The 17,515-nt window shown below is 37.5% G+C and overlaps 1 protein-coding gene across 2 annotated transcripts in view; it reads left to right on the top strand.

Annotated features, from left to right (window-relative positions):
- LOC126252950 (uncharacterized) overlaps window positions 1–17,515 on the top strand; it is a 43,480-nt gene that overhangs the window by 14,638 nt on the left and 11,327 nt on the right. Inside the window, exon 1 of one of the 2 annotated variants that reach the window (XM_049953963.1) lies at window positions 1,308–1,337. The exons of the other annotated variant lie outside the window; for it this stretch is intronic. The gene's annotated coding sequence lies outside the window, so the exon portion shown is untranslated. Of the gene's footprint in view, window positions 1–1,307; window positions 1,338–17,515 lie in introns of those variants that run through there. 2 annotated transcript variants of the gene reach the window in all.

Raw genomic sequence — 17,515 nt, forward strand, 5'->3', positions numbered from 1 at the left:
GAATTTTCCAACATTTGTGCTGGTGTCTTACTGGTGATTACTATGTTGCTGTCATCCGCAAACAATATCTTCTTTCCATGGCTGATATGTTGCGGGAAATCATTTATATACACCAGAAATAATACAAGACCTAGTACACTTCTTTGTGGACCCCAATATTGATATATTGTGGATCAGACATATGTTTCTCAATGTACTTTGATCCACTGGAGACATGTGTGACCATTTGAGAACCACTCCCCTTACTCCTAGTGCCTCTAATTTATGCGACAGCTTCTGGTGGTCAACTGTATCTAATGCCTTAGACAGGTCTAGGAAAAGGCCAGTTCCGTAGCTGTTCTCATCTAGTAGGCTACTTCTAAAACTGATTTGGAAATTGTGCTATTGCAGATTCTGTACCTCTACCAGGCCTGAAACCATGCTGGTCATTGCAGGAGAGGTTGAATTTACTTAGATAGCTCAAAAGCCTGTTTTTCATTATTGCTTCTATCACTTTGCAAAAGCATGACAATAAGGCTATCGGTCTGTAGTTCTCAACGTTTTCTACATCACCTTTCTTGTGAACTGGTAAAATTTTGGCATGCTTCAGATAGTCAGGGAAGTAACCAGTTTTGAAGGATCCATTTATGATTTCTGTTAGTGGAGCTTTGATACCGTTTATGCATTTTTTCAGCACACACATTGGGATTTCATCTAAACCTGGTGAGCTTTTGTTCTTTAATTGCCTTACAACATTGCATACTTCCTCCTCAGTAGTTGGAAGCAATACCATTGAGTTTTCAAATAACTTACGGGTTTGCTGCCGGGTGACGTCATCGAACACCGCCGATATTTCGACAGGAGCACACCCTGCCATTCTCAAGGCACAAATGCAAGGAAGGAAAAATGTGCAAGCAAATTTAATACCTCGGTTCACAGAGGAGAAACAAGGAAGACACCACACACAGAACAAGTGTCAACACAACCAAAGATAACCAACATCAGAAATATTGATAGTTACTATTAATCAACAGGTGAGGTAGCACTAATTCTGTCCCTCTGTTTTTTCATGAGAGACAGAGCCAGATTCCAAGCAGCATTTACACAAAATCCACCATCTCTGTTAATAAGGTTGCTTGATAGTCTGATTTCAACAGCTTCCTTAATAACACTATCCCAATAGCTGGACGTGCAAGCCAGAATCTCCATGTTGTTGTATTCCATAGGATGACTGGTGTCAAGGCAATGTTCTGCAATAGCGGATTTGCTCGGCTGTTGTAAGCATGTGTGATGCTTATGTTCAATACACTGGTCTTTCACAATCCTGATTGCCCGACAAAACTCTTGCAAAGCTGATGGTGAGTAGACTCTTTTATATACATGCAGTTTTGATTTTTTTTTTTTTACACAAGCTTTTACTTTTGGGCCCCCTTCTTTTTTTGATCTATGTAAATGATATCAAATACTGTACTATAAATTCCAAAATTGTTCTGTATGCCAATGACACGTCCATTGTGTGTAAAAAGGAATCATGTAATGAACTAGAGGCCGACTGTAATAATGTGACAAAAGAAATTGTTCAGTTTTTTAATGAAAGCCACTTAAATGTAAGCACCAGTAAAACACGTTTAATGGAGTTTAACAAAAGTAGTTTGAAAAATGAAATTAAATTATACATTGGCAACGAATTGGTAAAGAAAGAGTCTAGTGTAAAATTCCTTGGCATAACAATTCAAAGCAACCTGATATGGGACACACATATTGACTCCCTAACAACTAAGTTGTCAAAAAATATATTTGCAATCAGTACTGTTAGCAAGTTCTATAGATACACGTAGTCCTAATGACTGCATACCATGCTCTTTTCTCCTCTCACTTGAACTACGGTATTGAAATTTGGGGGGTAACAACCAAAGCTAATCTAGATATGCTACTTATTCTTCAAAAAAAGGATGTGAGAATAATCTGTGGAGCAAAATATAGGGAATCTTGTAGCAACTTGTTTCCAAAACCAGGGGTGTTAACTGTTATAAACACATACATTCTAAAAGCCATATTGCTTGTGAAAAGACTGCACCCAAACACTTATTCAGATTCCTGCCAGTACAATACTAGAAATAAAGAAAGATTTTACATTGGCAGCCACAGAACAGCACTTTATGAAAAGGGGCCTCAGTATGCAGGTATAAAATTAGCTAATGTACTGCCTAGTGCAGTCATGGCTCTTCCTACAATTAAACTGAAACATCAGCTTAAGAAATTTTTGGTAAAACACCCTTTCTGCACATTAGAAGAGTACCATACTTATATCAAGAACAACAAATGCTTTGTGAAATTATGTGAATAGAAATCAGTAAACATCTTATTGTAATTTTGTTGTAAATTAATGACGTATTCAGAAGAATGGGTCTTGTGTATTGTACAAATAATTTTAATCATTACTGTTTCTTTGTACATGTGCAGTGTACCATTCGATGTTGAATAAAGCTATTATTATTATTATTATTATTATTGTGACATAAATGGTCAGACAGTCCCAGATTTTTGACAAGTACATCACAGTTTTCTCTGCCTACATCTGTAGCTACATGCTCAATGGTAGATGATGAATGTGTGGTTATTCTTGTTGCACGGTTGACTAGTGATGATAGACTAAAACTATGTAGGATATTCATAAATGTGTTACTGGTGTCATCTGTTTTAGTTGTATTTATGTTAAAGTCCCCACACAAAAGGATATTATGTTTCAGAGTCCACGCTTGTTCTAGGCTTTGTATAAGTTTTGAAAAGAATATCTCTAAATTACCACTGGGAGAATGATATACACATAATATAGTTAGTTTCTTGGGCATATTTATAGCAACTATCTCTATTGCTGACACTTCAAAGTCTTTGTCTACACTTACCATGATAATATCATTTCTGACTTTAAATTCAATGCCGTTCTTAACATAAATACATGATCCTCCACCTTTCATTGTGTTTCTGCAATAGGAGCATGCTTGGACATATGAGGGTAAATTAATATATAAGATTTTACTTTCTTTACACCAGTGCGCTGTAATACAGATAACAGTGCTGTCTAAGATTTGTAACTCGACTTCCAGCTGATGCACTTTGTTTTTTCACACAGAATATTTTGGTGGAGTACTGTTAGACATTTAATGTTACTTAACTTGGTGGCTTCTTTTTTGTCATATCTGCAATTATGGGAAGGAGGTGTCCTTTTCCATCTACTTGCTACCAAATGGATGGTTGTTTCCATGTCTGCTGCTGCTCCTGCTAATGCTGGGATTTCTGCTGTTGTTGCTGTCTGTGATGCTGCTGTTGGTTGTGATGCTGTTGTTGGCATTTCTGTTCCGATTATTGTTTGTGCTGCTGCTCCTGCTAATGCTGGGATTTCTGTTGTTACTGCTGTCTGTGATGCTGCTGTTGATGGTGATGCTGTTGTTGGCATTTTTGCTTTGATTATTGTTTGTACTGCTGCATTTTGTGTAACTGATATTGGTTGTGTTTGTTCTGCTGTTTTTTTTTTTTTTTTTTTTTTTGTTGCTGGTAGGCCTCTCATCTGTGATGAGATGGCGTCTCCATTTTGAGTTGATACAATAATAGGCGTGATGTTGTTTTTGTGTACATCATCTCAGCCATCTCATTTATTCCTTTCCAAGAATTTCACATCTAGGAAGTTTGTGTTTCTGTATGCTTTGCATATTTTGCGAAATTGCCTGTTGGCCTTAATAATTACCTGGTTGACACATGATGTTTCTATTAGGTCATATCTGTGTGGTATTCCAGTCACTATTACACTTTCATTTTTCACTGTATCTAGGGTTTTCCGTAGGTCACGGATGGCACTTGTTAGTTCATTGCAATAAACATCGTTTGCACCACCAATTATAACTAAAACCCGATTTTCTTGTGTAGTGTTATCACGCTGTATGTTCCTTATAACTTCGTTCATAGGGGCCCCAGGTTTTACATAGCTGGTAACTCTAAGATTGCATTCATTTTGCAAGGTTTTTGTGAGATCGTGACCATGACAGTCTAAGTAAACAACTAACTTAGATTTCCTAAGATACCTATGTATTTCTGCCATTACTGCCTTTTGGGGCAATGCTGTTTCTATATTTTCATTTATCAGCAGCGTTTCGTATATCAGCAGCGTTTCGTATATCAGCAGCATCTGTTAGATGCCAATCAATATCATTAAAGTCTTCCTTGTTTGCCTTTACACTGTCTAGAATGCTGAAATTGTTCTGTAGTTTTTTAGATCTAGGCCTGCTGTAAGCACTTTCTGATTCACAGTTTTTGTTTTCAAGAGGATTCCTCAATACTTGCTTTAGATTTTCCAGAAATTCTACGTATTTTCTAGCTGCATTTATATCACAATAAAGCTCATGTAACGCAAAGAAGCATTTTTGAGAATTTTCAGAAGCTTCCATTGTCCTTTGCATAACCTATGAGTAATTTCTAATAAATCGGCGTGATTTAGTTACTGTAGCAGATATTCTAATTAACATACTGTGTTACATCTAGTGTTCCTGTAAAGAGGAGTAGCCCAATATATTAGCTACATTTATAATAAAAGGACTCTGTTTTCAAGTTTGCTAACTACAATCTCCCCAAAACGTTTTAGGAAGTTAATAATTTTTACCACAGGTGTTTGTGCTTTGTGTATTTGCTTCAATTCTTAAAGGGAATTAGCAACATTTTAATTTAGCAGATTAAAAGATAACCAGCAGGCTTAATTTAAAGTTGTTTGTTCACTGCCCTGTAATGCACCAAAGCAGCCAAAATGCAGCCCCACTGTGAATGCTGTTCTCGAACACAGGATGAGTTGGTATTTATCTTATTTTTATTTATTTATTTCGAGTTCTGTAGATCCATATGAGGATGTATCTCTGGATATAGAACTAGTCAAGTTTTTACAAATTATTGTTTAGTGCACAAGTATATTGTTCTTATCATACAAGTAACAGGAACGGATAACCTAACACATAACTTTATGTATGAGTTATCATATTTGACTTCTGAATGAATATACAGTTATACATACAGATATACAAACATTTCAATTTTTAAATTACACTGTAGATAGACAAAGAATGATGATTAAGGCCATAAAGGCCACAAAAATAGATTTAAGCATACTCAGGAGGTATAATGCATTTTGGCTTAGAAATTCATCTATACTGTAATAAGATCCACCGAGAAAAGACTGCCTCAGCTTTTCTTTAAACCTGGGTATGTTTCCAACCAGTTCTTTAATTATTGGTGGAAGGGCATTAAAAATATGGGTGCCACTGTATAAAACCCTCTTTTACACCATAGTCTTTGTTTTTAAATCATAATGAATATCAAGTTTTCTTCTGATGTTATAATTATGGAACAAACTATTGGTTTAAATAAGTTGCTATTTTTTGAAACAAAGCACATCAGGGAGAATTATATTGAGCAGTTGTTGTAAAGATTTGAAGATCTTTAAAATAGATTTCTGCATGAGTGCCTATGATGTACTCCACACACGTAATTCTTATGGCTCACTTCTTGCATGAAACACTTTTCTTGCTATCGGTTGATTTCCCCAGAATATTACATTGTAGGCCATAAGTTGATGGAAATAGCCAAAGTATACTGTTTTTATTGTGGTCATCTCCCTACTGCCTGATATGATTCTCGAGGCAAATGTTGCTGAGCTTAACCTTTTGCATAGATCTTGAATATGGTAGTGCCACTTAAGTTTGCTGTCTGTATGTAGACCCAAGAATTTGGAGGACTCAACCTTTAAGACTCTCATGTACACTCATTTTTAGATTAATTTCATTGGTAACATTTGCATTAAAGGAAAAAAGAACATAATTTGTCTTTTTTAGGTTGATGGAAAGTCCACTAGTTTCGAACCGTTTTGTTGTATCTGCAAAACCCTTATGTACTGTCTTATTTTACACATGCCCTAATGGATTATTAACTGCTATGGTAGCGTCATCAGCGAACATTGTGTTTTTCCCATGTTCTTTGCATAGTGGCAGATCATTAATAAATATTAGAAAAAGAAGTGGGCCAATACTGAGCCTTGAGGTACTCCTGTGGCAATGGAGCCCCAATCTGAAGACATCTGGCCACCATGCAGTCCTTCCATGATTACTTTCTGCTTTCTACCACACAGATAAGATTCAAGCCATTTGCCTACTGTTCCACTCATTCCTAGGGTGTTGGCTTTCTTCGGGAGAATTTTGTGACTTACAATGTCAAAAGCCTTTGACAGGTCACAAAATATTCCAACTGTCAGCGTATTATTATTTATGTACTACATGTCAGAGCCTGCTACTTAGCTAGCTGACTGTTTGTGGGATGCACACAAGGTTTTTTAGATTAGGCAACTCTTCATTCAGTCCAGATAATGATAGCTTTAGGAAACCACGCAGGATTGTCAGTATAAGATCAAAAGAAATGCCTCCCACAGGTGAGTATTAAAATCCTAATGGTTAACTGCTGAAGCATTCGCAACAAAGTGCCAGAGTTTGAAGCTTCTTGCAAAGCAGTGAAGCTCACATAATACTAAGTAGATAAAGCTAGTTGAAACATGAAATTAATGGCAGATTTTTGGGGAAAATTTGAGTGTATAGAGAAAGGATAGCCAAATGGGAAATGGAGGTGTTGTATTTGTCACAGTAGACAAGAAATTCAAATCCACCGAGATAGAAACTGAAGCTACAAATGAAATTGTTTGGCCAAGACTCAGTGACAGAGGTGGGCATAAAATGATAACTGGATACTTCTGTTGGCCACGAGACTCTACTCTTGAGGGGTAACAAAAAACTTTAGAGAAAATCTCAGTTCACTTGTACATAAGTTCCCCAGTCATACTGTAGTCAGCAATGGAGACTTTAATCATCCAACAATTAATTGGGAAAATTACAGTCTTTTTAGTGGTGGGCATGATAAGACATTGTAAGAGGTCCGAGCACATGTAATTTCGATGTATTGCTCATGCGCTGCCTGCGATATGCAAGGTCTCTGACCAGAGAGCAGTGTTGACTGCAGTAAGAACTGTGTAGTTGTAGCAGTAAGTTGTTGCTAGTCTGGAGTCTGCTCTGGTCTGGTATGGTGAATCGTGTTGGCTGGGCCGGTTGTGGTGCAGCGATGCCGGAGCCTGAGTATTGTTGTATAAGGTAAAAAGCAGCCTCACGCATATGTAGTAATATTATCTCAAGTGCCATGTAAATGTTTTAAAAATCTCGTAATAATAATCTTCCTCACAAAAAGTAACTTTTAACAACCATTCATTTCAATTTAAAGAATTTACTAATTTCTCCCATCCATGATCATCCCAATTGTTGCAAAAGAAAAAAAAAATCAGTTGCTTCCTTTCATAAATGAGAGATATATCAGCCAGCATTGCACAGAGCTGTGCCGGGAAAAATTTATTGTAAGAGCAATGGTGACTTCATTGAGGTAAGAATTTTTCCTTTTTTTATTCAGAATGATCTTTCAGGGCCATGACGCAGCACTGCTGTCGTCCAAAATTTACCAGGTTAAATTCACAGTGAATTATTGAAAAGTCATAAGTGAGTGACAATTTAATTGAGAGGTTAGTTACATTGTTTTATTACCAGGTTAGTGAATTCATTTTTTATTGGGACGTTACACTGAATGTGAACGACATAATTATAATTTTTACTGTTGAGAAGTTTAGGAATTTTTCTGTTTTGAGGTTACGCTAAATGTGAATGAATTTTGAGCTTAGATTAAATCAGAAAGAATTTTGTGGGCAGGTTACACTGAATGATGATATTTATTTATATTAATGATTTTAAATTATATTGTGGGGAGGTTACACTAAATTAGAATCATATTCATATTGTTTAAAATTATTTTGTGGGGAGGTTACAACATCCTGTGAAACATTACAGGTGCCTTTCTGAAAAGTATGTAGAACAGACAGTTAGGAAGCCCACTCATGATAAAAATATGTTGGATTTAATGTCAATAAATAGATCTCACCTCTTTGAGGATATCCAGATCAAAACTGGCATCAGTGACCATGATGCAATTGTGACAACAATGATTTCCAAAGTACAAAGGACAGGTGATAGAAGCAGAGAGATGTACATGCTCAGCAAACTAGATAAAAATTCAGTAGTGTCATATCTCAATGAGGACTTGAAACTTTTAGCAATGCAGGAGCATGTAAAAGAACTGTGGCTCAATTTTAAAAGAATAGTTGGCCATGCATTGGATAGCTATGTACCCAGAAGAACAGTTTATAATGGGGTGGACCCTCCTTGGTATACAGTCACTGTAAAGAACCTTCTAAAGAAACAGAAATTGCTGCATAATGTGTTAAAAAAGACATTTGGCTGACAAGAGAGCAATGCATGGTGCATTCAGTGACTACCGTAGCAGAGTATTGTCAAACAATCTTTCACAAAACCCAAAGATATTTGGATCGTGTGTAAAGGTCCTAAAGTTAGTGTCCAGTGCCTAGCAAATAAGACAGGAACTGAAACTGAGGATGGCAAAGCAAAAGCTGAAGTGCTTAACTTTGTTTTAAAGTGTTCTTTTACATAAGGAAAACCCAGGACAATTGTCCCAACTTAATCCTCTTTACCACTGAAAAGATGAATGAAGAAAATGTTAGTGACAATAATGTCGAGAAACAGGTGAAATCATTAAAAATGAACAAAGCTCCTTGGCCTGATGAAATCCCTGTCAGATTCTATACTGAATTTGCGGCTGGGTTAGCCCCTCTTCTAACTTTAATCTATCGTAGATTCCACGGAGAGAGAGAGAGAGAGAGGGGGGGGGGGGAAGACTCTGTGCCCAGTTCTTGGAAAATAGCACAGGTCACACACACCCATGGACAAGAAGGGTAGTAGAAGTGATCCACAAAACTATAGTACAATATCCTTGACATTGGTTTGTTGTAGAATCTTAGAACATATTCTCAGCTCAAACAAAATGAGGTATCTTGAACAGAATGACCTCCTCAGTACCAACCATCATGGATTCTGAAAACATTGCTCATGTGGAACCCAAATCGCACTGAAAGCTGTGGATCAGGGCAGTCAGATAGATGCAGTATTTCCTGATTTTCAGGAAGCATTTGACTCAGTACCACAGCTATGCTTATTGTCAAAAGTATGATCTTATTGGGTAACAAGTGAAATTTGTCACTGGATTAAGGACTTTTTGGTAGGGAGGACACAGCATTTTATTTTGGATGAAGAGTCACCGTCAGATGTGGAAGTAACTTCAGGTGTGCCCCAGGAAGGTGTGTTCATGATGTAAATTAATGACCTTGCAGATAATAGTAACCTCAGACTTTTTGTAGATGATGCAGTTATTTATAATGAAGTACAGTCTGAAAGAAGCTGCATAAATATTGTCAGATATTGATAAAAGTTCAATGTGGTGCAAAGACTGGCAATGTGCTTTAAATGTTCAGAAGTGTAATATTGTGCACTTCACAAAACCAAAAGAAACAAGGTATCATATGACTATAATATCAGTCACTATTGGGATTGTCCAACTCATATAAATACCTGGCTGTAACACTTCGTAGGGATATGAAATGGAATGATCACAAAGGCTCAGTCATGGGAAAAGCAATTGGTAGACTTCAGTTTATTGGTAGAATACTGGGAAAGTGCAGTCAGTTTGTAAAAGAGATGCTTACAAACCACTTGTGGAACTGGTTCTAGAGTATTACTCAAATGTGTGGGATCCATACCAGATAGGACTAATAGGGGATATTGAATGTATACAGAGAAGGGCAGCACGTATGGTCACCATTTTGTTTAATCCATGGGAGAGTGTCACAGAGATACTGAAGGAAATGAACTGTAAGATGTTGATGTAGATATCACATGTGATACAAATTGTAAAAATACTGTGAAAATAAAAATAAATTATTTTCCTGTATTTTTTTATGTATTTGTGTCCATATCTCTTGTACATATGACTTTCAACAAAACCAGACTTTGGACCCACCTTCAGCACAGTAAAGATGTTCTACTTCTTACGTAGTATGTAACTTGAGGACAACAATATTAATCACTTGCTCTACAGTGACTGTCCACACAGAGGCTGAGGGGAATAACTTAATCTGTTAAAATCCGATGGCCTAAGTCAATACTGGGAGGTGGATGTCCTATGCAAATGATTACAATTGTAAGGTGAAGTTAACGTGGAACCAATATGGTTACAGTAATTTCATTGTACCAGCGCATAGTATTAAAAGTCAAGGTTGCTAGTCAATGGAAACAAGGCAACATCAGTCCAAACTCACACCAATCTTCTGAGCTCTATCAAAACAACCACTCCTTTTAGCCACGGCAGAGAGAGCAGAGAATCTTCTTTTTAGAGTGAACAAGTAATATGTGCACAGTAAATGAATCACACTTTAGAAAAACGTCTATTACTGTCCGTAATATGACTCCAGAGTGCATGGTATGAGAAATTTGATTACCCAGCAGTGGGCATATTCCTCGTAACCACCTTGACAGTGATATGTTGAATGAGGCAATAAAGGAAGTAGGTACACATTTCTCCTGCTTTCCTTTGTCCCTCAGTGCAGCAGCAACCTCAGTAACGTTGAAGGGAGAATTTCACACACACACTAAGGAAACTTGGGCTTTGTAATGAAACACAGTAGTTACCTGTTGTATCTCTTTCTCACTACTTCCTAACAGAGATGATGATAGTCCTTGTGTGACAAATTGTAACTTCTATAAATTAAACTTGATCACAGATAAATGTGCCACCTGGACCACTTGCATGATATCCAGGCTCCATGGGTAGGACCCAACTTCTTTGGGGCTGTAGATGTCCTATGTATTCTCTACTTTGAGATTTGGTTTCTTAACGCACTGAGCTACTAGAAAAAATATAGCCTTGTGTGTCAAGTTTTAGTAGAAACTGACATTTCATGTTGAAGAGGGCTATCGTCAACCTTAAAATTTGAAATTAGTTACAGTACACAATTCCTTTTCATATCAAATGCTGTAATTGCTTGCTCTCTTGGATATGGTAGTTTTTACAATTTTAGGCTGATTTGTGGCACTGGATTTCATGATTTTTATTTAACTGCTTAATTAGTTTTTAGGCAGCTAACAGATCCTGAAATTTACCTATGCCAGGTGGCACACCTTTCAGATCATATGCTGTACAAAATAAACTATGTTTTATGTTATTGTAGGGTTGGCAACTACAAAGAAAATACCTTTAGTTGGGCGATCTTTATGTGGGAGGCACAACGCACACTGACCCAGTCCCACTGGGCCTCTTAGCTATAGCACCAACCTGCTGGTATTAGATACTGAACCCACAGCTTCAAGGAAGGTAGGAAGGAAGGAAGATATTGTTAAAGATCCAACCAGTGCATTGGAGAAGGGTCATTGGGAAATTGGCTATGTTCATTTCAAAAGGAACCAACAACACATTTGCCTCAAGTGATTTGTAGAATCTAAATCTGGATGGCTAGGCAGGGATTTGAACCACTGTCCTCCCACTGTCTTTACATTGTGCCATCTCGCTCAGTCCACAACTTCATATTTTCACATTTGCTTACGCTTCAGTTTCAAGTATCTTCCAGTTGTGTCATTGTTCATGGCAAGCTGCAATTTTGTTGGCTGTGCAAGATCAAATACATCTTCAGCCTACATGCTACTGTAGCCTACCAGTCAGAATATACTTCCTGGTTGATGCTTACCATATTAAAGAAATGCTGCAGGGTAATTCCATGAAAAGGGAAAGTCCCTTTGTTTGGTGGCAAATCAACACAGCTTGCACCAGGGAACTTTTGTTGTATATTGTTCATTTCAGATTTATCTATTTTTTGTTTTCAAGTTAATACTTCAGTGTAAATTGTACATGTGTTATGTCCATAACAATGCAATGACCCTGCAACACTGATAGTCTTCATTGTATTACTGTTTTTTCCATTTTTGTGTAATGGTATTTAAGATTAGTTGTCTCACCATCATTAATAAACAGGAATTTCAATTTGATATTAATTGTATTATTAAAAATAAGTTTGTCTAAAAACAAAGATGATGTGACTTACCAAATGAAAGTGCTGGCAGGTCAACAGACACACAAACAAACACAAACATACACACAAAATTCAAGCTTTCGCAACTAACTGTTGCCTCATCAGGAAAGAGGGAAGGAGAGGGAAAGACGAAAGGATGTGGGTTTTAAGGGAGAGGGTAAGGAGTCATTCCAATCCCGGGAGCGGAAAGACGTACCTTAGGGGGAAAAAAGAACGGGTATACACTCGCACACACACACATATCCATCCACACATGGTGGGCATTGAGGTGACATTGTGGGCACATATTTTATAATTACATAATGTGGCAGCAGTTCACAATTTCAATACATAATGTCAGTTATTTTTATAAAGTTATGTTTGTACACATAAGCTCCAAAAGAGAATAGTAGCTTCTGTATCAATATCAAATTTACTTACTACTTTTCTTAAATTTATGTTCATCATACAGCTTTGGTCTCAAAAATTCTTGTTGACAATCAAGGGTATCAGAAATGACCCAGTATCTGTGACCACCATTTGCTTTATCTTAGAACATATCCTGAGCTCAAACATAATTGATGTATCTCGAAGGGAATGATCTTAATACAAACCAATGTAGATTCCAAAAACGTTGATTATGTTAAAGCTAGCTCACACTTTTCACAAATCTTGAAAGCCATGGATCAAGTTAGCCAGCTGGATGTAGTATTTCTTGACTTCTGAAAAGAACTTGACTTAGTACCATACTTATGCTTATTGTTGAAAGTAACATCATGTGCTGTATGAGGCAAATTTTTTTTGACCATAAAGAACATTTCTTGCTAGGGAAGAAGCAGCTTATTATCTTGTATGAAGAGTTATCAACAGATGTGGAAGTAACTTCAGGCGTGCCCAGGTGTGTTGGGATCTGTGCTGTTCATGTGTATGTTAATGACCTGGCAGACAATATTAATGGTAACCTCTGATTTTCCACAGATTATGCAGTTATCTGTAATGAAGTAGTGTCTGAAAAAAGCTGTACGAATATTCAGTCAGATCTTGAAAGGGTTTCGAAGTGTTGCAAAGGCAAAGTCAAAATTATGTATCCCCCCGCCACCACCACAACAAATAAAAAATGCTACGGCTACAATATCAATGAGCCACAATTGGAAGTGGTCAACTCATACCAATATCTGGTTGTGCCAATTTGTTGGGATATGAAATGGAATTACTACTTAGGCTCATCATAGGTAAATCAGGTGGCAGACATCAGTTCACTTGTAGAATACTGGGGAAATGTGATTAGTATACAAACTCCTGGTAATAAAACACTCGTGACTCATTCCAGAATATTGTTCAAGTGTGTGGGCCCTTACCAAATAGGATTAACAGGGGTATTGAATGTATAGAGACAGGGCTGCATGAATGCGCACAGGTTTGTTTGATGTCTGGGAGTATATCACGGAGATGCTGAAGAGTCAGATCACTTGAAGATAGACACAAACTATCCTGAGAAGGCCTATTTACATAGTTTCGAGAACCAACTTTAAATGATAAATCTAGAAATATACTACAATTCCCTACTTACCACTCCCCTAAGCATTGTGAGTACAAGACTAGACTAATTATACACTGATCAGCCAGAATATTATGACCACCTACCTAATAGCTGGTATGTCCACCTTTGGCACAGATAAGGGGGCAATGAGCCATAATGCCATTTTCAGTCACATCCCAGATGTGTTTGATTGGGTTCAGACCTGACAAGTGCGGGGGGCCAGCACATCATCTGGAACTCGCCACTGTGTTCCTCAAACCACTCCATCACTCTCGTGGCCTTGTGGCATGGCACATTATCGTGGTGAAAAATACTCTGCCACTGCGCCAACTTCTGTGCCGATGGTCACTTGCTCGTTTCAGTCATAGTTGCTGATGTCGTAGTGTTAACATTGGCATATGCATGGGTCATTTGCTCCAGAGGACCATCATTAGGAGTGTTTGGTCCACTGTGTGTTCAGACACACTTGTATTCTGCCCAGCATTAAATTCTGGTGTTAGTTCCACCATAGTTCACCACCTGTCGTGTTTTACCAGTCTGCCCAGCCTACGACATCTGACATCTGTAATGAGGGGTGGCCCTCCAACCCCACAATGTCTTGGACATGTTTTCACTTTGATTTTTCCATGTGTTGAGTACACTGGCCACTGTACTACTGTAACATCTCACAAGTTGTACAGTTTCCAAAATGCTCATCCCGAGCCTCCAGGCCATCATAATCTGCCCTTGGTCAAACTCAGATAGGTTGCATGCCTTCGCCATTCTACACAGGGACAGCATTCTCGCTAATAATACATGCACTATTAATGTGTCTGACCATCATCATTTGCTTCGGACAAAAAGCTGCATGCCCGAGTACAATCATGGTTCCATAGGCAACTGCAAGCATTTTTCCACGAAAGCATTGACTGTCTCATCTCACTGTGGGATAGATGTGTATTAACAGTTATGATGATGCTGCCATCACCTGGATGTGTTTATATCAATAGTATGTTGTTGGTCAGAATGTTTTGGCTGATCAGTTTTTCAACTAAATATTTCTTAGTGAATGTAACTATGTCACAAATAAACATACACATAAGGGTCCATCAAATGAAAATGAGAAACATGGAAAGAAAGCAAGAAACTGTTTATTACTTCTAAAGTTTTCAGTGGTCACAAATGTCTTTCTTCAGGACTCCAAAAATATGGATATCGCCTTGGATGAGATCGGGAATGTATGGGGTATGTGTAAGTGCTTTCCAGCAACACTTCTGCAGCATAGTCGAAACAGCCTTGGCAGCTTGTGGGCAGGCATTACCCAGTGCTCACTGACTTTCTGGGACATGGCACCACATTTAATGCATGGCGGTAAGTGGACACTTGGCAAATTGAAGTGCACGATCATGTCCAATGATCAGGAGTGTTGATGGGATGGCATCGTTCTGTTGCAGGATATTGCTTGCCTGCGTGTTGTCAAGGTTGTTTCTACTATGCTGCAGAAGTTTCTGTGGGAAGCCATTGCACATTCTGCATACAGTCCCACACTCTTCCCATGGCTCACAGTGGAATAAATGTATTAACAGCTATGGTGATCACTTTTGAAATAATAAACAGAGGTTTACTTGATTGCTAGTTGGTGTTACTTCAAAGTAATCTGGATGCATAAAAATGATCCTCTACCATGGGATCAAGTGAAATTGCTTGAGAGTTAACATAAAGTGGGTGGGTGGGGGGTGGGGGGGTGGGGGGGGGGGAGCTGAGTGTGTCTATAATATTATGTTTGACCCAAGACTGTGACTTCCGTGTTGTGAGTATATTTTCTGTTTCTAAGCCATTTGGCTATCTGCAGTGTTAGAAAATGAAGAATCCAGGAGGAAAACCTGATAAGTCCAAATTCCAGATTTTCATAATTTAATATTTTAGTCAGTGCAGTTTTAGATGGTTTTGCACAACTTGTCATAAATCTGACAAGTAGAGGGATATTTAAATATCTTGTAAATGTGTGTAGGGGAAAAACCTTGCAAGTCCATGCAAAAGAGGGGAATATCCTGACAATTCCATTGAATGCAATGACAAAATGTTATAATGTAATGATTCCTAGCCTGTATAGGTCTGTTTACACTAATATTATCATCATTGTCACAGTCATTGTCATGTGTAATTTGACCATTGTAGTTAGCTTTGTGTAGACTGTGAAGGAAGTTCGATCTAGAGTTGTGTTGTGTCAATGTAATATGAATAAAGAAGACAGTGATGCATCTATTCACAAAGAAAAATAGAGAATGTCATTGGTGAAGCTGACTAAGAAATGGAAGTTTGATTGCATTATAAATGCTTCAAAACATTGAAGACTGTAGACTCATGAGACAAGAGAACCATGTGAGTGCAAAAACAATTGTTTTGATATTGTCAGTGATGAAAATAAAAGGAATATTATTAATAATATGAACCAATTTGAAAATCATTATGGAATAAACCTTTGTTTAAGTGGTTTAATTACAGTAGTCCTTGTACAGCACAGGCATCCTAGAAGAGAAGAGCAGGAGGCACAGTTTTGTGATGCATCTTATAAATTCTGTGTTCGCATTACACTTAATTGAACTGCCCAGGAAATACATGTGTGCAAGCAAACATTTATGTCATTATATGGAATAAAGAAGGACAAGGTTGATCATTTACTCGAGAAACTTAAATCAGTAGACTAATGTCTGCGAGATGGGAGAGGAAGAAATAAAACCCAGCCTCAGGTTTTAATGGACGAAACAAATGAAATAATAAGATTACTCATCAAATCAGTTAAATGTTGCAACAGCTACTACAATTTGATGAAGACAAAAAAGTTCACCTACTACAGTATTTAAGTAAAAAAAATGTTCAGTGTATTGAAGGAGAAGTTTAAGGATCAGATTGTATCACATGAAACATACCACAAGATATTCAAATCAGATTTCAATATAAGTTTTGAATGTCCATGAGCTTCTAGCCAAGAAGAAAAATTTGGAGAAGGAATGAATTACATTACAGAAATCAAGTGTGTTATATGACAGGAAGAAAGAAGCAAAGAAGGAATGTCAGAGAAATCCATCAAAGGTTGCAATAATGATGGACCACAGCAAAAATTTCTCTTGTCCAAATATAAAGACAAATGGAGTTTATTATAAACGTCAGTTGTCTGTATTTAATTTCAGTGTTGATGTTTTGGCAACAGGATAATGATTTTTATGTGCGTTAAAAGACCACAGGTCAGAAGGAAGCAGATGATGTTATTGTTCCTCCTTCATTTTGTATACAATTTTCTAGTTCCAGAAGTCAGACATAGGTAGATCTGCTGTGAATCTTGCAGAGGGAAAGTCAAGAATGTCACTGTTTTCAGATTTCTTCACTATCTAGTCCATACAGAAAAACTATTGGACTTTGTAAAGATGACATTTTCTGTAAGAGGTCATCAATACATCAAATGTGATAAAAATATTGGTATGATCAACCAAGTTCAGGAATGCCAAATCCTGAAGGACTGGTGTCAGTTTTTCCAGAATTCACACACACACCCTTAGCCATTTCTTGTCATTGAAGTTGAGGAGCAACTAAGAATATAAAAGGATGGACTGCACATCTGGATAACACAACATACAGACCGAAACTCCCTTTCCAATCCAGGCTAATAAGAGAACTGGAAATCACAATGCAGCCCTGGTTTGGTTTCGAAGCAGCTACAATGGAGTGAATGAGCAAGCTTTGTTACTTCTTCCAAGGAAGAAAATGTGGGTTATCAACTTGAAAGAAGGCAAACTCAACCTCTCACCTGCTCGATATGAAGGTGCAGTAATGCCTTTACAACAATGTGTGTTGAAGCCTTTTTTTTATTTCGTAATGTAAGGTTTTTTTAGTATTAGGCCTACAACTATTTGAATGTAGGTGATCTGATTACTTTACGAGTGATCTCAAAATATTTACTGAGAAACACAGAGATTTGCATGACT

This window comes from Schistocerca nitens, chromosome 4 (genome assembly GCF_023898315.1).
Source record: "Schistocerca nitens isolate TAMUIC-IGC-003100 chromosome 4, iqSchNite1.1, whole genome shotgun sequence".
Classification (NCBI taxonomy): domain Eukaryota; kingdom Metazoa; phylum Arthropoda; class Insecta; order Orthoptera; family Acrididae; genus Schistocerca; species Schistocerca nitens.